Here is a 19,380-nt window from a genome sequence, read left to right as displayed (position 1 = left end):
AGGCCATATTTGTATTATGTTGGTTATCTGTTTTATTGAGAAATTCTGTGTAAAATTTAGGTCTCTGTGATGTTGATTTTGTTCCATAGCATTGTTTTAACCTTTAGGGTGAATAAGTGTCATGCATAGTAGGTTTCTTTTGTCTTATTTTTCCCTGTGGATTCATTGTTATCATCTATTAGAGACTGGCGTATTGAGTGTTGCAGAATGTGGATTTACATTAAACTCTGAACTTGTTGTTAAGGTCACTGTAGTCATATATTCAATTGGTGTGTGTAGGTTTTTGATGTTTTCAATTGCAAAGTTGTTTTCTTTTCGACTTTGCTGTTGGATTCCTTGAGTCCAGCTTATTAAACTTCTGGGAAAATATATGTTGCTAATCATAAGATACCGTGCTTTAAAGATATACTGTGCTATTGTTATGATATTAGTTTTAGCTTCAATTACATCGTTATGTATAAACCGCTTGGATTGTGTTGGTAGCTATGTAAATATGGAAATATAGTTTGGTATTACCATCTTGTCCCATTTTTGCTCGTTCAAATTAACGGACTCGACAATTCTGTGTCGTTGGACCACCCAAAGTTTCAATAAATTAATGGACCAATTTCACCGCGTTATGAATTCGCGAATGACATCAATTTTATTGTCATTTCGCCCTAACCGGTTCTCGAGCACATTTTGTGACCATAATTCAATTTTGCAAATCAAAATCACACATTTCCATTTTCTTTAATTAATCAATTAATTTAAATATTGTTTAATTAATTACTATTAATTAATTTTAATTATCATGATTATTTGGTCTAAATAAATAATTTTGATAATTAATTTCAATTAAGTTAATTAATCGATCCATTTAAGTCTTAATTAATTAATTTGGCTAATTAGAAATTTATTGATTTATTCACCATCAATTCAAGCCAATTTCAAAAAGCACAAACAACAATTCTCGATTTAATATCGAGCCCACTTTCAAACACCCTTGTAAGTCGATTGCTCTTCGCATCGCCATCAACCTCACATAGCTTACTCTTGGGCTTCCTTACAATGAAACCTACTTGGTTATTGATTAATTGAGTAGATGAAATAATACACAAAACGAAATTCATTTTCATTCATAAACACAAATTCAAATCATTTTTTTGTAAACCATTCAATTTCAAAAGGATTTTCTCTCTTAACATAAACTTGGGATGAAAAGGAGATAGTAAGCGTACGCTTCACTATTTCTCAAACACTTGAATAATTGGCGTACGCCATATTGCGCGAGTTCTTGTCACCCGATTAAACCTTAATCATACACATTCAAACCACTTTTTTTTAAATCAATTACAAATTCCAAACCCTTTTAATTCCGTATTTTGGATGAAAAGGGGAATAGTAAGCTTCCGCTTAATATCTCTCGACTATTCGAATAATTGGCATACGCCATATTGCTCGGATTTTCGTCATTCAAGTAAAACCCTAATAATCATACAAGTTCAAATCACATCCTCTAAATCAATTACAAATTCCAAATCCTTGTAATTCCATAATTCAGATGAAAAGAGGATAGGAGGCGTACGCCTCACTATCTTTCGATTATTCGAATAATTGGCGTACGCCACATTGCTCGAATCTTCGTCATCAAATCAAAACCACAATCGAATAAATCCAAACTTACCAATTCAAATACAAACCATTTTCGCAAACCACATACAAACATCAAGACATATCTTTTACAATTTAAACTTCGGATGATAAAAGATGAGAGGCGTACGCCTCGCCATCTCTCGATTATTTGAATAATTGGCGTACGCCATATTGCACAAATTATCGACTTCCGATTAAAACACGCTAAATAAACTTGGATAAAGGAATAAGGGGCGCACGCCTCATTATTCTTTGGATAAGCAAGTAGGAGGCGTACGCCTCACTACCATGCATATTCAACATCCACAAACAAAAATTTCAAAATAATCTGAATGAAAAAGGAATAGAAGGCGGACGCCTTATTACTCCTCGAAAGAATTGGACGATTGGTGAACACCACATTGCTCAATCTTTCGTCGTTCTTCAAAAACATCTCAAACAAATCAAACCTAATTTCTCGCCCCCGAGCGATCGAAACCAATCAACCATCAAACCCAAACACATCAATTCAACTTGTCACCCCCGCGTGACCGAAACCCTTTTCAAAGGAACACTGTCAATCCTTTCTAATGCGCACAGCAAACCAGTGCTAGAGCCTCCCTCGAGAGTAAACAAGCCAGCGTTTAGCCGTTAGAACGCCGACCAACACAGTCGTTCATCAAAAACAAAACCCATCAAATATTCGTAGTAGCCCGAACTACGAATGCTCTGATTTCCTTATTGCACCATAAGGATACGTAAGCCAGCGTTTGCTATGACTGTTGGAAGATATTCTTTCTTTCCATGTTTATCTCTCTGTATTTTATTCTGATTACTTGTGTTGTATATAATTTGCCTTGATACTTTGATATGGGACTTGGTATATGTTGTGAGATAAGCTCCATACCCGAGCTTCGAGAAAAAACTTAGAACCCGAAGTTGTGTAGTATTGAACCGAGGGGTGTACACCTCATTGGGACAATACGAAGACTCCACCTAGAGTAGATCTGTTTGGAGTTTCCATTACAATATGGCTATCCCATCATTGCGGGGGAGGTTCTAAACACGATCCGTGACTCTAGGGACCTCGCCTTAAGCCCAAGTTTTGTTTTCATGATTGGTGATTGTGTAGTATTGAACCGAAGGGTCTACACCCTGTTCGTACAATACGAGAATCCCACTTAGATTAGATCATTTCAAAACTCCCATCACGATGTGGCTAGCCCACCATTGCGAGGAAGTTTTGAACTTGATCCGTGAGTCTAAGTTCCTTCCTTGAAAACATAACTTTAGAACCTACCTTTGGGGAATTTCTTGTGATCAGAGAAACCTTTGCTTCTTCCTGTTATCCTGATGTACTCGACATGTGGATAATTTTGAGTTTGTATTCCCCTGCAAAAAACATGGCAAAATTTCATACATTTGCATATCATCAACATGCATTGCATATCATCTTCCAGAATCAAAAACTTACACCATATTCTACCCTTTGTCCAGTAACGCTGACTACTCGACACCGGTACGAGACACGCCGCAATTACAAGATGACACTTGAACAACTGGAAGCAAACCAAGTTTCGATGAGAACAGACATTGACTCCATGCAAGAAAAGATGGATCGTTTGCTTGAGACCATGTTGCTCTTGGCCCAAAAGGAAAAGGATGCTGAGACTAGCGCCGAAGTCAGGAAAGTTGCTGCTCAGTTTGGATCGCCATCACTTAGCATCCCTGGAGTAACTAACCTTGATGGTAATCTTGCCCAGCCTAGAGGAGGACCAATCCTTATTCCTGCTCCCATGATCAACATGAATCCCCATGAGCATTCTGCTACATCTGCTCGACATGGATCAATGATGGGCGATGAGGATCCATACGACGCCTTCTTCATGCCACAACCCGCCAAACCTGCTGTTGGAGGTCTTCCAGACCCAGCTGTTGATAGACTCCATGCTTTGGAGGAAAAGTTTAAGTCCTTGGAGGTTCACACTACTCCCGGTTTGGACGCCGTTGATATGTGCCTGGTGCCAGGACTCGTGATTCCGCAGAAATTCAAAGTCCCAGACTTTGACAAGTACAAAGGGATCAGTTGCCCAAGAACACACCTCAGAGCCTACTGTCGCAAAATGGCTGCCCACATTAGTAATGATCAACTCTTGATTCATTACTTCCAAGATAGCCTCAGTGGGGCATCCTTGGAGTGGTACATGCAACTGGAGAGAGGTCAGGTCCAATCATGGAGAGACCTTGCTGAAGCCTTCCTGAGGCATTATCAGTACAACACTGATTTAGCGCCCAACCGCACCCAGTTGCAAGACATGACTCAACGCAACAACGAGTCATTCAAGGAATACGCACAACGTTGGAGAGAGCTAGCAGCTCGTGTTCAACCTCCTCTCCTTGATAAGGAGCTTATCGACATGTTTATGGGAACTCTGCATACCCAGTACATGGAAAAAATGGTAGGATCCAGTTTCCCAACTTTTGTTGAGGTTGTCTCCGTGGGAGAACGAATTGAAAGCCAGATCAAGAAGGGGAAGCTACCTTGCACTGCTAATGCTTCAAGTGGGATGAAGAAACCCTATCCCAATCTCCCAAAGAAGCCAAAAGGGCAAACCAATGCTATAATGGGAGAAGGAGGATATAGGACACATCCATATGTTCCTGTACCTTATCACCAGACTGTCGCGGTCATCCCAACACCATATCAGCCACCATATCAGCAACCCTATCAACAACAGTATCAACAGCCTTATCAACAGTCGGCTTACCAACAACAACATCAGAATCAACAACAACGTGCTCCGCAACAACGTCAACCTAACCAACATAGGGCAAGGAGGCCAGAAAGACATTTCGATCCTTTGCCAGTGTCATATAGCAAGATCCTCCCCTACCTGCTAAAGGATGGATCGGTTGTTCTGAAGGAGATAACACCTGTAACTCCACCATATCCTCCAGGCTACGACGCCAATGCTCACTGCGAGTATCACATGGGTGCTCCAGGGCACACAATAGAGAACTGTAAGGCTTTCAAGCACAAGGTTCAAGATTTGGTTGATAGTAAAGCACTTACATTCACGCCAGTGAGGCCAAACGTTGCAACGAACCCCATGCCGGCGCATGCAGAGTCAAGTGAAGCTCGAAGGTAAAGCTTCCCACCAGCCTGAACAAGCAGAGCAAATTCTGACGAAGAATTAAGAGATGAAGACCTATTCATTTGAATGAAGGCAATCTTGATGCCACTTTTACCATTTTTTGCATTCTTGTAATTTGTCTTGATTGTTTAAGTACTGTATGCTTTAAACATTGTTACTTGTATTTGGTCTTATTAATGGGATGATTATGCATGCTTTGAATCAATCTTTCATATTCACTCATCTATCACCTTTGCAAATCACAAAACACATACTTTTCCACCTCACCTTCTTCATCACAATATTGTTAGTAAATGTTGGAAGGAGGATGACGAAAACAAAATACTCATAATTGCTGATCATATGCTTTCGGATAAAACCTTACTGATGATGTACAGGCATTGTTTCAAATCCCCAAACACTGGAGAGATAAGGAGTCAATCCCTAGTCAACCACTTCGAGCCCAGAAGTAGGAGTTTTTTTCGGATCTACAAACCCTTACGCTTAACCTGGGGCAGGGTAGTGTTCAGTTAATCCGATGACACATTCAAATTACAAAGGTGAAATATCCCATACGCGGATCAACCACATGATATTCTTCACACACATCTTGAAGTGTCGAAGGAACCATACAAATCCAAATTTTATGTCGGTTGTTCTTCAATGACCAATGACTTGGCAGTCACAATTTCAAAAAAAAAATCAAAGAAAGAGCTCGCTAAGTCCAATACCCTAAAAGGAGACTTAGGCAAAAACAGGGGAAATCCCGATGGATTAAGGCTTCAACAAGCGGTCCATGAAAAAGTTAGGGATCAAAACAAAATCGAAAGAGACAATGAAAGTCTCCAAAACAAAACAAGATTCAGTGACCACCATACCAAAAGCAGGGGTCACCGACATCAAAAAAACAAAATAAGGTGGCTGCCATTCCAAGAAACCTTGAATCACCATCTTTATCCTTACACATGCAAAAGACGAATGTGTGTGAATTAACTGAACGTAGGATTGGAGATCATCATGAACAAGGGGTGGGTTAAAATAAACTTTGAGCCTTATATCCTTTTGTTTCAATAACCATGAACCAAGCCACGTTACAACCTTCAAAAGACCTAATTGAAGTAAGATTTGTTCTGAAAGCATACTATAGCAAGGTTGGGTAAACTAACTCCCAGAGATTTTCTAATATTCTCTTCTCACTATATCACTCACACGCTAGCTAAATCAACACCGCGTTTGGACTCATGATCCACTCGCCACACACTATCACGACACTCCAAATGAATGATTATTTTTCAAAACTTGCATAACTATTGCATTAAAATCACCATTTCTTGAATAACAATTCTTAATTGTCAGTCAGTACTTGACATCGAGAAAATTCCAACAAGGGGAAATTCAAGAGGCACTTGATCATTGTTGCTGACACGAATCAAGACCATCTCATAAATCAGGGGCATGACATCATTTTGATTAATATTGACCTAAGAAGCAGTCAGTACAAGACAAATCTCCAAGCATCGGTTGATCAGGGAGGAAAAACACTTCAATACTCAGTCCGTCTGAGGCAAGTCCCTCAAAGGCTAATCAGGGGAAAACCATTGCAAGATTCAGGAGCAGGAAAAACAGACTCAGACCATGTCATCAGATAACCACTCCCGAGGTTTCCTTTCAAGGAGAGTTCCTGTGAACACCCTACAGTCTGGGGCAAGACAAGTTGCAAGGGGCAAAATTCCCTTCATATCTTCAAGTCAGTCAAGCAGATTGCGTCAGACACTAGTAACTGCTTGAATTCATAACAAAAACATCGAAAGTTCATACCAATACAACATCATACCTTGACAAGAATCCTTAGGGCACGTCAAAAGCATAACCATCATGCGTTGATCACGTCGCTATGCTCAGTTACAGACTGGCCAAACACTTTAGAAGAAGCCAAGATCTTCTCAAAGACAAATACATAACGTATCAGTAAGATCCAAACTTGGGGCACCAAGCGTATCCATCTCCTATACGTGTTTATCACATCATCAACTACCGAGTGTTGGGAAGTCAGATCTTTTCCACCAACTGATGGTCCAACCCACATTGACAATTACCAGAAAAACCAAAGCCCACCTTGGTGGCACCTTCACAAAAACAAATACAACCATCATTGGTTTCCAGAAAACACATTGCCTTTGAAAAGGGGGGCCAATCCCAAACAAACCAATCAGCCTTTGCATTCAAACACGCATCACATGCATCACATGCATCACCTCATACATAACGCATACATGACATTTATGCATATAGCACGAATCAAAATCCAAGGTTTAGTCGTAGGCATCCAGGCCAACCCGCAGTTGAGTCATTGTCAATTCCTCTAAGTGAGTTCCTACCCTACTATCGGGCGTTCTCCATTGAGTTACATCCTTCAACCTTTTGTTGATAAGACGTACCCTCAGCTAAGTCAAACATTGCTTCTTTAAACACATACCTTGTTTCATGTTGAGCGTCCCTCAACAAGTCGTTTCCTGTAACCTTTTGTTGACAGAAACTACATCTCCCCAGAGAATATTTGTTCTGCAACCTTTTGTTGTTGATACTCCAAGCGAGTCCTACCCAGCAATGTTCCAATACTACCCAGCAAATCAGGTTTACTGAACTTTGACAGTAGCCTTATTTTTCCAATATTTTTCTCACTATCATTCTTTTGGTGAAAGTCCGTTGAGGAATAATATTAATCATCACCCTGTTTACGATCACCGTTATCCTTTTGGTAATGGTAAATCCTTGACATCTGTGATCTTATCGTCATCCTTTTGGTGTCGAAGATCCTTGAAGTTTTGGTTCAACCTTCATCCTTTTGGTGAATGGTGACCTCTACAGTTATTACAACCTACCGTCATCCTTTTGGTGTCGGCGATCCTTATGGTGATAAGCAATCCTTGTCATTTTGGTTCAGTCATCATCCATTTGGTGATGACGTCCAGTTTAATCTAAAATCATCCTTTTGGTGATAGAGATTACAAAGTTTGGTTTAAGCTATCATCCTTTTGGTGATGGTGACATTTGGAAAGTCCAATCCCACTGTCATCCTTTTGGTGTCAGCAATATTTGAATTTTTTATAACTTATTATCATCCTTTTGGTGGTAACAAGTTTCGAAGTTATAATCTCACCTTCATCCTTTTGGTGATGGTGATTGTTGATTCATTATCATCCTTTCGGTGATAACGAGTTATGTTGTGTTGTAGTGCCTTCATCCTTTTGGTGATGGTGACTATCGACTTATTATCATCCTTTTGGTGATAACAAGTTTTTGTTTTGATCTTACCCTCATCCTTTTGGTGATGGCGATCATTAAGTTTGTGTCGGCTTATTATCATCCTTTTGGTGATAACAAGTTTTTGTCTTGATCCTACCTTCATCCTTTTGGTGATGGTGACTATCGACTTATTATCATCCTTTTGGTGATAACAAGTTTTTGTTTTGATCTTACCCTCATCCTTTTGGTGATGGCGATCATTAAGTTTGTGTCGGCTTATTATCATCCTTTTGGTGATAACAAGTTTTTGTCTTGATCCTACCTTCATCCTTTTGGTGATGGAGACTATCGACTTATTATCATCCTTTTGGTGATAACAAGTTTTTGTTTTGATCTTACCCTCATCCTTTTGGTGATGGCGATCATTAAGTTTGTGTCGGCTTATTATCATCCTTTTGGTGATAACAAGTTTTTGTCTTGATCCTACCTTCATCCTTTTGGTGATGGTGATCAATTGTTTGTGTGCTTATTATCATCCTTTTGGTGGTAACAAGTTTTGTCGTTTGACAATACCTTCATCCTTTTGGTGATGGTGATTGTTGACTTATTATCATCCTTTTGGTGATAACAAGTTTGTGTCTTGATCCTACCTTCATCCTTTTGGTGATGGTGATCAATTGCGTTGTGTGCTTATTATCATCCTTTTGGTGGTAACAAGTTTTGTCGTTTGACAATACCTTCATCCTTTTGGTGATGGTGATTGTTGACTTATTATCATCCTTTTGGTGATAACAAGTTTGTGTCTTGATCCTACCTTCATCCTTTTGGTGATGGTGATCAATTGCTTCTGTGCTTATTATCATCCTTTTGTTGATAACGAGTTTGTCGTTTGACAATACCTTCATCCTTTTGGTGATGGTGATTGTTGACTTATTATCATCCTTTTGGTGATAACAAGTTGGTGTCTTGATCCTACCTTCATCCTTTTGGTGATGGTGATCAATTGCGTGTGTGCTTATTATCATCCTTTTGGTGGTAACAAGTTTTGTCGTTTGACAATACCTTCATCCTTTTGGTGATGGTGATTGTTGACTTATTATCATCCTTTTGGTGATAACAAGTTGGTGTCTTGATCCTACCTTCATCCTTTTGGTGATGGTGATCAATTGCGTGTGTGCTTATTATCATCCTTTTGGTGGTAACAAGTTTTGTCGTTTGACAATACCTTCATCCTTTTGGTGATGGTGATTGTTGACTTATTATCATCCTTTTGGTGATAACAAGTTTGTGTCTTGATCCTACCTTCATCCTTTTGGTGATGGTGATCAATTGCGTGTGTACTTATTATCATCCTTTTGGTGGTACTAAGTTTTGTCGTATGACAATACCTTCATCCTTTTGGTGATGGTGATTGTTGACTCATTATCATCCTTTTGGTGATAACAAGTTTTTGTCTTGATCTTACCCTCATCCTTTTGGTGATGGTGATCAATTGCGTGTGTGCTTATTATCATCCTTTTGGTGGTTACAAGTTTTGTCGTTTGACAATACCTTCATCCTTTTGGTGATGGTGATTGTTGACTTATTATCATCCTTTTGGTGATAACAAGTTTGTGTCTTGATCCTACCTTCATCCTTTTGGTGATGGTGATCAATTGCGTTGAGTGCTTATTATCGTCCTTTTGGCGATAACAAGTTGTGTTTTTTAATTATACCTTCATCCTTTTGGTGATGGTGATTGTCAACTTATTATCATCCTTTTGGTGATAACAAGTTTGTTGTGTGATTGTACCTTCATCCTTTTGGTGATGGTGATCATTGAAGTTATTTGACTTATTATCATCCTTTTGGTGATAACAGGTTTTGTTGTTGGATCTTACCTTCATCCTTTTGGTGACGGTGATCTCTAAAGTTGATGAGTCGACTATCATCTTTTTGGTGATAGCCTTGATATTATGCTTGATAACTGGAAACTTTACCAGAATAACCATCATCCTTTTGGTGACGGACATCATCCTTTTGGTGATGGAAATCTTTGAATTGGGTCTAACTTTCATCCTTTTGGTGATAGTGAGATTTGTTGTTGATCTTACCATCATCCTTTGGTGATGGAGATCTTGGTTGTAGCCACTGTAACCATCATCCTTTTGGTGATGATTACTTTTGAAGCTCGGTTTATCCATCATCCTTTTGGTAATGACGATCCTGACGATCATGGCGAATTTCTGTCATCCTTTTGGTGATAGCAATTAACTCTACTGTCATCCTTTTGGTGATAGCAACTAGCTCTACTGTCATCCTTTTGATGCCAGAAAGCATGTTCATGTGTCTCACATCAGAAACAACCTGTGCAAGATTTGAGGGTCGACTCGAGGGTTGGCATTGATCGGACAATCTACCCCTATTACCTTGGTATCCATTGCATTTTCATCTGCATCTCTCCATTGCATTCCAAAGGACAAAATTCGGATCTTTCTGTATTTAATTACCTTCTACCACGAATGTATGAAGACTGTTGTCATTCTTACCTTCTAGTTCAAGTTAATTAAATAGGGGCAACTGTCATACCCCAATTTTGTCCGGGCATATTTAAATTTTCGTAGAATTAATTTCATTTTTCATTTAGCATCATATGCATAACATGACACACATTTGCATCATGAATAGTACCTAAAATGTCAGTCAGAATGAATTTATTTGATAATACCGAAAAATCGGTTGAATCGTTAAAATTTGAAGAAAGGGTGTTTTTCAAATAATAGGTTTTGTGCTGACAATTTTAGTGTGACTGGTTTAATTTTTCCGAATAAAATTTATACTCGATTTTTTTATTTTTTAATTGGTCAAATATTTTTTTATATTTAATTAAAGAAATTAGAATGATATTTAATTAAATATTAGTTAGTTTTTTTTAAATATTATTTAGTTTTTTAAATATTAGTGATTTAATTAAATATTAGTTAGTTTTTTAAATATTAGTGATTTAATTAAATATTAGTTAGTTTTTCTTAGATATTAATTAGAATCAAATAGTAATTAGTTTTCTTGTTGATTTTAGTTTGTTTAAATAAATAACAAGTGTATTAATAAATATATATATATATATATTGTGTGCATTGGATTCCTTCTTTGCATAAAAAACAAAAAAATCTCTTTATATCTCTCTCCTCTAACGACTACAAGAAAAAAATCAAAAAAAGATCTAAAAAGATCTCTTCCATCTGGCACTCTCTCTCTCTCGCTATATCCCTCCCCTAAAATTCCTCACCTTTATTCATTCTCCTCTCAATAGACAAAAACACACACCTCACAACGCTCTCTCTCTCAAAACCCTTCACTCTCTCACTCTCAGCTCACAAGTCACTCACATTTCTCACTCTCTGAAAAGCCACCTCCACGCCTCTCTCACAAATCCTCAAAGACTCCTCACAAAAACCCTTCATTTTCCATCTTCATCTCCAATCACCTCCACCGCTCAAAATCGCCGCCACACAACCATACGCGACTTTCATTCTCACCATCCACCGTCATCGACGCCGTCAAAACCCTAAATCCACCATCTACCCTCAAATCGCCACCCCACAACCATCTCTCGTCATCATCTTCATCGCGACTTCACCATCGCTTAACATCCTCAAACCCCAGCTTCAACCTTCGGCACTCCACCAACAACCAAACCTTGCCGCCGCCTAACACACGAAACCCATTCCTCCGTCAAAACCCTAGACTCGCCCCCTTCACCATTAACCTTCCGTCGATCCACCTCCAACCCGTGATTTCAAGTCGACAACACAAATCCTCACTCTTCTCTCTCTGTTAACGAAAGAAAACAGAAACCCTCACCGTATTTCAAGTCATCTCACGAAACCCCCAAAACCCTCTTCGCCGTCGCCGGTACACCATCACGAAATTCTCCACCCTCCGAAGCTCCTCTGGATTCGCCGCCACAGCACAGCAATCCAACAACAATAGCATTCCGCGAGCTCCTCTTTCCATCCGTCCACAACCGAGCTCCAGTTGGAAATTTCCGAATCTGACATCTCCAAGAAGCTCAATTTACAGCGGCGCGAACTCATCAACATTGCCAACACAACAGCATTGGGGGTAACGACATTCTCCATATTTGTATTATGTTGGTTATCTGTTTTATTGAGAAATTCTGTGTAAAATTTAGGTCTCTGTGATGTTGATTTTGTTCCATAGCATTGTTTTAACCTTTAGGGTGAATAAGTGTCATGCATAGTAGGTTTCTTTTGTCTTATTTTTCCCTGTGGATTCATTGTTATCATCTATTAGAGACTGGCGTATTGAGTGTTGCAGAATGTGGATTTACATTAAACTCTGAACTTGTTGTTAAGGTCACTGTAGTCATATATTCAATTGGTGTGTGTAGGTTTTTGATGTTTTCAATTGCTAAGTTGTTTTCTTTTCGACTTTGCTGTTGGACTCCTTGAGTCCAGCTTATTAAACTTCTGGGAAAATATATGTTGCTAATCATAAGATACCGTGCTTTAAAGATATACTGTGCTATTGTTATGATATTAGTTTTAGCTTCAATTACATCGTTATGTATAAACCGCTTGGATTGTGTTGGTAGCTATGTAAATATGGAAATATAGTTTGGTATTACCATCTTGTCCCATTTTTGCTCGTTCAAATTAACGGACTCGACAATTCTGTGTCGTTGGACCACCCAAAGTTTCAATAAATTAATGGACCAATTTCACCGCGTTATGAATTCGCGAATGACATCAATTTTATTGTCATTTCGCCCTAACCGGTTCTCGAGCACATTTTGTGACCATAATTCAATTTTGCAAATCAAAATCACACATTTCCATTTTCTTTAATTAATCAATTAATTTAAATATTGTTTAATTAATTACTATTAATTAATTTTAATTATCATGATTATTTGGTCTAAATAAATAATTTTGATAATTAATTTCAATTAAGTTAATTAATCGATCCATTTAAGTCTTAATTAATTAATTTGGCTAATTAGAAATTTATTGATTTATTCACCATCAATTCAAGCCAATTTCAAAAAGCACAAACAACAATTCTCGATTTAATATCGAGCCCACTTTCAAACACCCTTGTAAGTCGATTGCTCTTCGCATCGCCATCAACCTCACATAGCTTACTCTTGGGCTTCCTTACAATGAAATCTACTTGGTTATTGATTAATTGAGTAGATGAAATAATACACAAAACGAAATTCATTTTCATTCATAAACACAAATTCAAATCATTTTTTTGTAAACCATTCAATTTCAAAAGGATTTTCTCTCTTAACATAAACTTGGGATGAAAAGGAGATAGTAAGCGTACGCTTCACTATTTCTCAAACCCTTGAATAATTGGCGTACGCCATATTGCGCGAGTTCTTGTCACCCGATTAAACCTTAATCATACACATTCAAACCACTTTTTTTTTAAATCAATTACAAATTCCAAACCCTTTTAATTCCGTATTTTGGATGAAAAGGGGAATAGTAAGCTTCCGCTTCACTATCTCTCGACTATTCGAATAATTGGCGTATGCCATATTGCTCGGATTTTCGTCATTCAAGTAAAACCCTAATAACCATACAAGTTCAAATCACATCCTCTAAATCAATTACAAATTCCAAATCCTTGTAATTCCATAATTCAGATGAAAAGAGGATAGGAGGCGTACGCCTCACTATCTTTCGATTATTCGAATAATTGGCGTATGCCACATTGCTCGAATCTTCGTCATCAAATCAAAACCACAATCGAATAAATCCAAACTTACCAATTCAAATACAAACCATTTTCGCAAACCACATACAAACATCAAGACATATCTTTTACAATTTAAACTTCGGATGATAAAAGATGAGAGGCGTACGCCTCGCCATCTCTCGATTATTTGAATAATTGGCGTACGCCATATTGCACAAATTATCGACTTCCGATTAAAACACGCTAAATAAACTTGGATAAAGGAATAAGGGGCGCACACCTCATTATTCTTTGGATAAGCAAGTAGGAGGCGTACGCCTCACTACCGTGCATATTCAACATCCACAAACAAACTTTCAAAATAATCTGAATGAAAAAGGAATAGAAGGCAGACGCCTTATTACTCCTCGAAAGAATTGGACGATTGGTGAACACCACATTGCTCAATCTTTCGTCGTTCTTCAAAAACATCTCAAACAAATCAAACCTAATTTCTCGCCCCCGAGCGATCGAAACCAATCAACCATCAAACCCAAACACATCAATTCAACTTGTCACCCCCGCGTGACCGAAACCCTTTTCAAAGGAACATTGTCAATCCTTTCTAATGCGCACAGCAAACCAGTGCTAGAGCCTCCCCCGAGAGTAGACAAGCCAGCGTTTAGCCATTAGAACGCCGACCAACACAGTCGTTCATCAAAAAGAAAACCCATCAAATATTCGTAGTAGCCCGAACTACGAATGCTCTGATTTCCTTATTGCACCATAAGGATACGTAGGCAGGAGATTGTTGTATCTTCGCGAGCACACTAATAAAAAACCTCCCATTTCCCCCTCTCGAGGTCTTCATCCATATCTATCAATAATTCCAATTATTCGAAGCAAGCAAGTAACAGTCAATTAACAGTCAAATAGCAAAATCAGAATAAAAGGTTCCCGTTGAGTACAACGGACGTAAGGGGTGCTAATACCTTCCACTTGCGTAATCGACTCCCGAACCCGAATATGGTTGCGACGACCATTATTCTTATCTATAAAGGTTTTCTCGATATTTTCCTATTCCTTCATTGGAATGAATAAAGTTCGGTGGCGACTCTGTTACGAACAACATTTTTTCCGCGTCCTATCTCGAGGGATCGCATTTTTGAGGTGCGACACATACCTCACGGAAACCCGGCTGGCATGGCTGGCATGAAATGGGCACTGGCAACTGGCACAGTTGAAGAAACCACTTCAGATATAACAGTCCTCTGGGGAGGAGTTGCAGGCGTCGGGGATGGTTGATTCTGAGCAGCCAAGAATTGCTCCATCAAAGCGGTGAGTCTGGCAACTTCATCCTTCAGCTCTCGGTTCTCTTGTTCGAGTTGATCCATCACTCTGGTAGAATTGGCTCGAGTATAGTACCGATGAGTCAGCTTGTCTTCAAAATAAATGAAGAGCACAAAGTTAGGCCACATACAAGAAGACCAGAACAACACCTGCTTATGCAAATGATGCATGCAATGCTCGTGCACATGATTTATTTTTATTTTTTTGAAGGAACTTTAGGGTATTATTTGCAATTTTTGAATATTAAGCATTTTAACCGCATATGGAAAACATCTCATCAAATATATTTGAACAAAGAAGTACAGCATTGTCAATTATATTACAAGAGAGAAGGAAAATAAACATCCTATGGATCCCTAGAAGCTCGGGATACTAGAAGATAAGCTGCACGAAGCCTCTTGATCTCTCTCTCATATGTTGCTTCCATGTTCGCCTTATCTTTGGCGAGTCTGTCATACTTCCTTTTCCAGAACTTAGAAGACTGAGGAAGTAGAGAAGTCCAAGTATCATTAGGATCATCAATCACCTGATGCTCGAGGAACTCGATCAGAGCATCCTTCTCCTTCATCTGTTGAAGCAACTCTTCTCTTTCACGGATCCAAGCACGTGAAAGGTATTCATCTCTCAACTCCTCTACGCCTTGGTTAGGGAGGGTTGAAGGCCCAACCACAACCAAAGGTGTAGGTCTCGGATAATCATAAGGCATGAGATACTCGGATGCTCTCTTCCTCACCCAAGTCGTATATGGCTCCAGAGCTATGCGGTTCTTCGGACCCAATTCACTTCTACCCTTCTTGTGAATCTTACGCCAAGCGCGGACCATCCTGGCTTTCAGGCCTTGGGGATCTTTACCCTCCTGAAAGAACACACCTTCTAACAGAATGTTATTAGGTTTATCCTCTAGGGGGTACCCAAGCTGACGACGTGCTAAGATAGGGTTGTAGCTAATTCCACCGCATGTAACAAGAAGAGGCACATTGGAGAATTCACCACAAGAGTCAATAATCTGGACACCGTTATATGCACGATCATACCAAGAGATATCATCATTAGTGAGAGACATGAGTCTCGTAGACCACCGTAGACATCCCTTGTTCTCCTTGAAAGAGACCGTCTGAGGCAAGTGCGAAATAAACCACTTGTACAACAGAGGCAAACAGCACACAATAGCGCCACCACCCTTTGCATTCCTCAGGTGCAAAGAGATATAGGTATCACCCAACAGAGTCGGAACGGGATTAAGAATAGAGAAGATCCTAATGGCGTTCACATCCACAAATTTGTCGATGTTGGGGAACAATACCAGTCCATAGATGAGAAGCACAAATATGGCTTCAAAGGCATCCTCACTCATGGCCTTTCCATATACGGTAGCTTGAGCGATGAGGAAATCAGAAGGAAGACCTTGAATTCCACCTTTGGTAGTCATATGGGCTTTAACCAATGATTCATCTATGTGCAACATGTCAGCTATCTCTCGAGAAGTAGGGATGCTCTCCAAGCCACTGAACGGCACCTGATCCAGAATCGGAATACCCACAAGATGAGCATACTCCTCCAGGGTAGGCAATAGCTGAAAGTCTGTAAAAGTGAAGCAGTGATACAGAGGATCATAGAACTGAACCAGAGTTCCCATCAGTCCCTCATCAACCTGAGTAGTCAGCAGAGGCAGAAGCTTCCCATAACGAGCTTTGAAACCCAAGGGATCTAATACATAAGATGTCAGATTCCTTAACTCTTTCACATCGGGTTGTCTAAAGTTGTACTTCTTTGTATGCCTTTTTGGTCTTTCCATATCTGAAAATTTTGCAAATAAACCCCTTAAGTTCCTTGAAAATTTTCTTTTTATCTGATGATATGGATGCAGATGAATGCATGTATGCATGAATGCACCAATCACACTCAAGGATCAAGCAAAGCACACTAGACAAAGGTCATGGGATGGTTCGTATTATCCTTAATATCAATCATCCATTTCGGTGGATTATGGTTTTCACCTTATCGACTCCCAAGTTCCATTGATATTAACGATACATGAACTGTTCAACCATCCTTAATATCAATCATCCATTTTGGTGGATTATGGTTTTCACCTTATCAACACCCAAGTTCCATTGATATTAACGATAGTTGAACGGATCAACCATGAATCACGGGTTTATTGTGAGTCACGAGCATGGAGTCTCAGTTAAGGACCACCCAAAGGGAGTGTACTATGGTTTAAACCTGCCGAACATGTTCTACCAGAGGTTCCCATAGTCATCATCCCATCTTTCGAATATTATCGGAGGAACGAATACTCGTATTCCAAAAATATTCTCAAGAGAGACTCTTATGAGTGTAGTATCGCGTAACAATCGCATCAGATCTTACATCTGAACGACCTCCGCACTACGTCCTAAAAAATAGGCCAAGATGGGCTTGGTAAACTAAGGTCCTTGGCTTCTAAGGTACATGATTGAAAGAATAATGCCTAACCACAAATAACTTGTGTGACATTATTAATCCAACATGACCTCCACCAAGTGAATGGACTCGCAAGTCAACTTGCTAAGGAATAACTCCACACAAGTCGACGAGACTATGCCATTCTCCTATCATAGGGTGCACTCGAGTTCGGGTATAGAACTCATCTCACAGAGATCACCAAGCAAGCAAGCAATTGATATATCAAGCAATTCAATCATTACAAACAATACAGTAATCCCAAATTGCACAAAAATATGTCATAAACAATATACAAATATAATACAACAAAGTGTGAAAAGTAGGCAAACCCACCAGGGAAATTTGATGAGTCCCCAGCAGAGTCGCCACTTTTCTGTAGCGGTGTATTCGTCACTTTATGATTTATTGATTAAATCAAAAGCAAAGCATACTGTAAGACCCCAATTTTGGCCCTAAGATCCCTCATGGTCCATATCATATCATATCATGGCCTCAAGGATCATTGCATACCCTAGCTGCCCTCCTAGTGGGTGGGATACCTTGTGAGTGTCGTTCTTGATCACCAAGCATGTATTTCATTTGTATATCATTGCTTTTCATATGTCCACTAACCAAAAGTACAAAAATATTGTCATCTAACCTTGTTTCTTGCAGCTGAAGCAATCATAGGTCAAAACAGTCAAATCAGGCATTAAGCAATTGATAGTGGCCATTCTTGAAGAATTTGGACACCATGATCATTCATAAAGAGTTCATATAACTTGTGATATCATTTGGAATCAAGATCTCAATTGAAAGAGGTTTGGAATTCATCAGAACATGGCCCAGTCAAGAAAAGTCAACAAAAGTCAACTGTGGTCGACTGTGCATTTAATCAGGGATTGGAGGGTGTGAGATGGTTAGAAAGACCTCTTTCATGTCCATACAAGTCTCATTTGGCATTTCAAAGATCAAGGTTGAAGGATTTGAGGTCAGACAAAAAGTTTCCAAAATTGGAAATGACCTATAATTCTCACCTGCCCAAAATGGAAAGTTTTTCTCCCAAATATTACGTGTCCAAGAAAGCTTCAAATGAAATTTTGTCCAACATGAAAGTTGAAGATATTGTTCTCACCATTCCAAAAAGTCCAAGAACACTCAATTCCCATGTGTGGTTGACAAGATATGGTCAAATCAATTTCAGAAAATGCCCGAATTCAAAGTGGCATAACTCTCACATGGAATGTCCAAATTGGATGGTTCTTCTTTGAGCAAACCACATTCGATATGTACTTTCATAATCCATCATCACATTTTGCCAAAAACCTTCACATAAAAAGGTCATTTTTTAAGTGTACTAATTAAAGGCCAAGGGCAAAATGGTCCAAAACTCAAAGTACATGGAATTTTGGCATGGGACCAATTCCAATAGCTTCTAAATGAAATTTGTGACTTGTTCAAATTGAAAATTTACTGTTACATTGGTCATAGCTCTCCAAGGGCAAAAATGCCAAATTGCATTACAAGTGCATTTTTCACTAATTATCATTTTTGCTTAATTATGATTAATGGTGGATTAATACATCATATATAAGGTTAATTATAACAAACTCAAGAGGGGAATAATCATTTTTTCAGATTCATCCAAAAAACTCTCAAATTCTCTCACTTTTTCTCCAATTTCCACATACACTTTTTCATCAATTCTTCAATAATTCACTATTGTTTCTGCGAATTCTTGGTTGAATCTTCATTTGCAGGTGATAGTAGAGTTCTGTTTGTAGCAAATTGAAGCAAAAACCATCCAAAACTCCAATTGTGCAAAGCTTCTTCTTCAATGGCGGTTGGAAAGATCGATTGATTCGTGCGTTCTTGAGCTGAAAGATCATCATCATTCACTTCCTAGAGCATTATACTC

General features: G+C 38.9%; 1 pseudogene; it reads left to right on the top strand.

The window, feature by feature from the left end:
• Positions 1 to 3,929: 3,929 nt before the first annotated feature.
• The window catches only part of LOC127079791 (chalcone synthase-like), a 99,018-nt pseudogene continuing 83,567 nt past the window's right edge, over positions 3,930 to 19,380 (top strand).

Source organism: Lathyrus oleraceus, chromosome 5 (assembly GCF_024323335.1).
Source record: "Lathyrus oleraceus cultivar Zhongwan6 chromosome 5, CAAS_Psat_ZW6_1.0, whole genome shotgun sequence".
NCBI lineage: Eukaryota > Viridiplantae > Streptophyta > Magnoliopsida > Fabales > Fabaceae > Lathyrus > Lathyrus oleraceus.
Note: the sequence above shows the minus strand (reverse complement) of the source record. Positions and strands in the feature narration are given on the sequence as shown.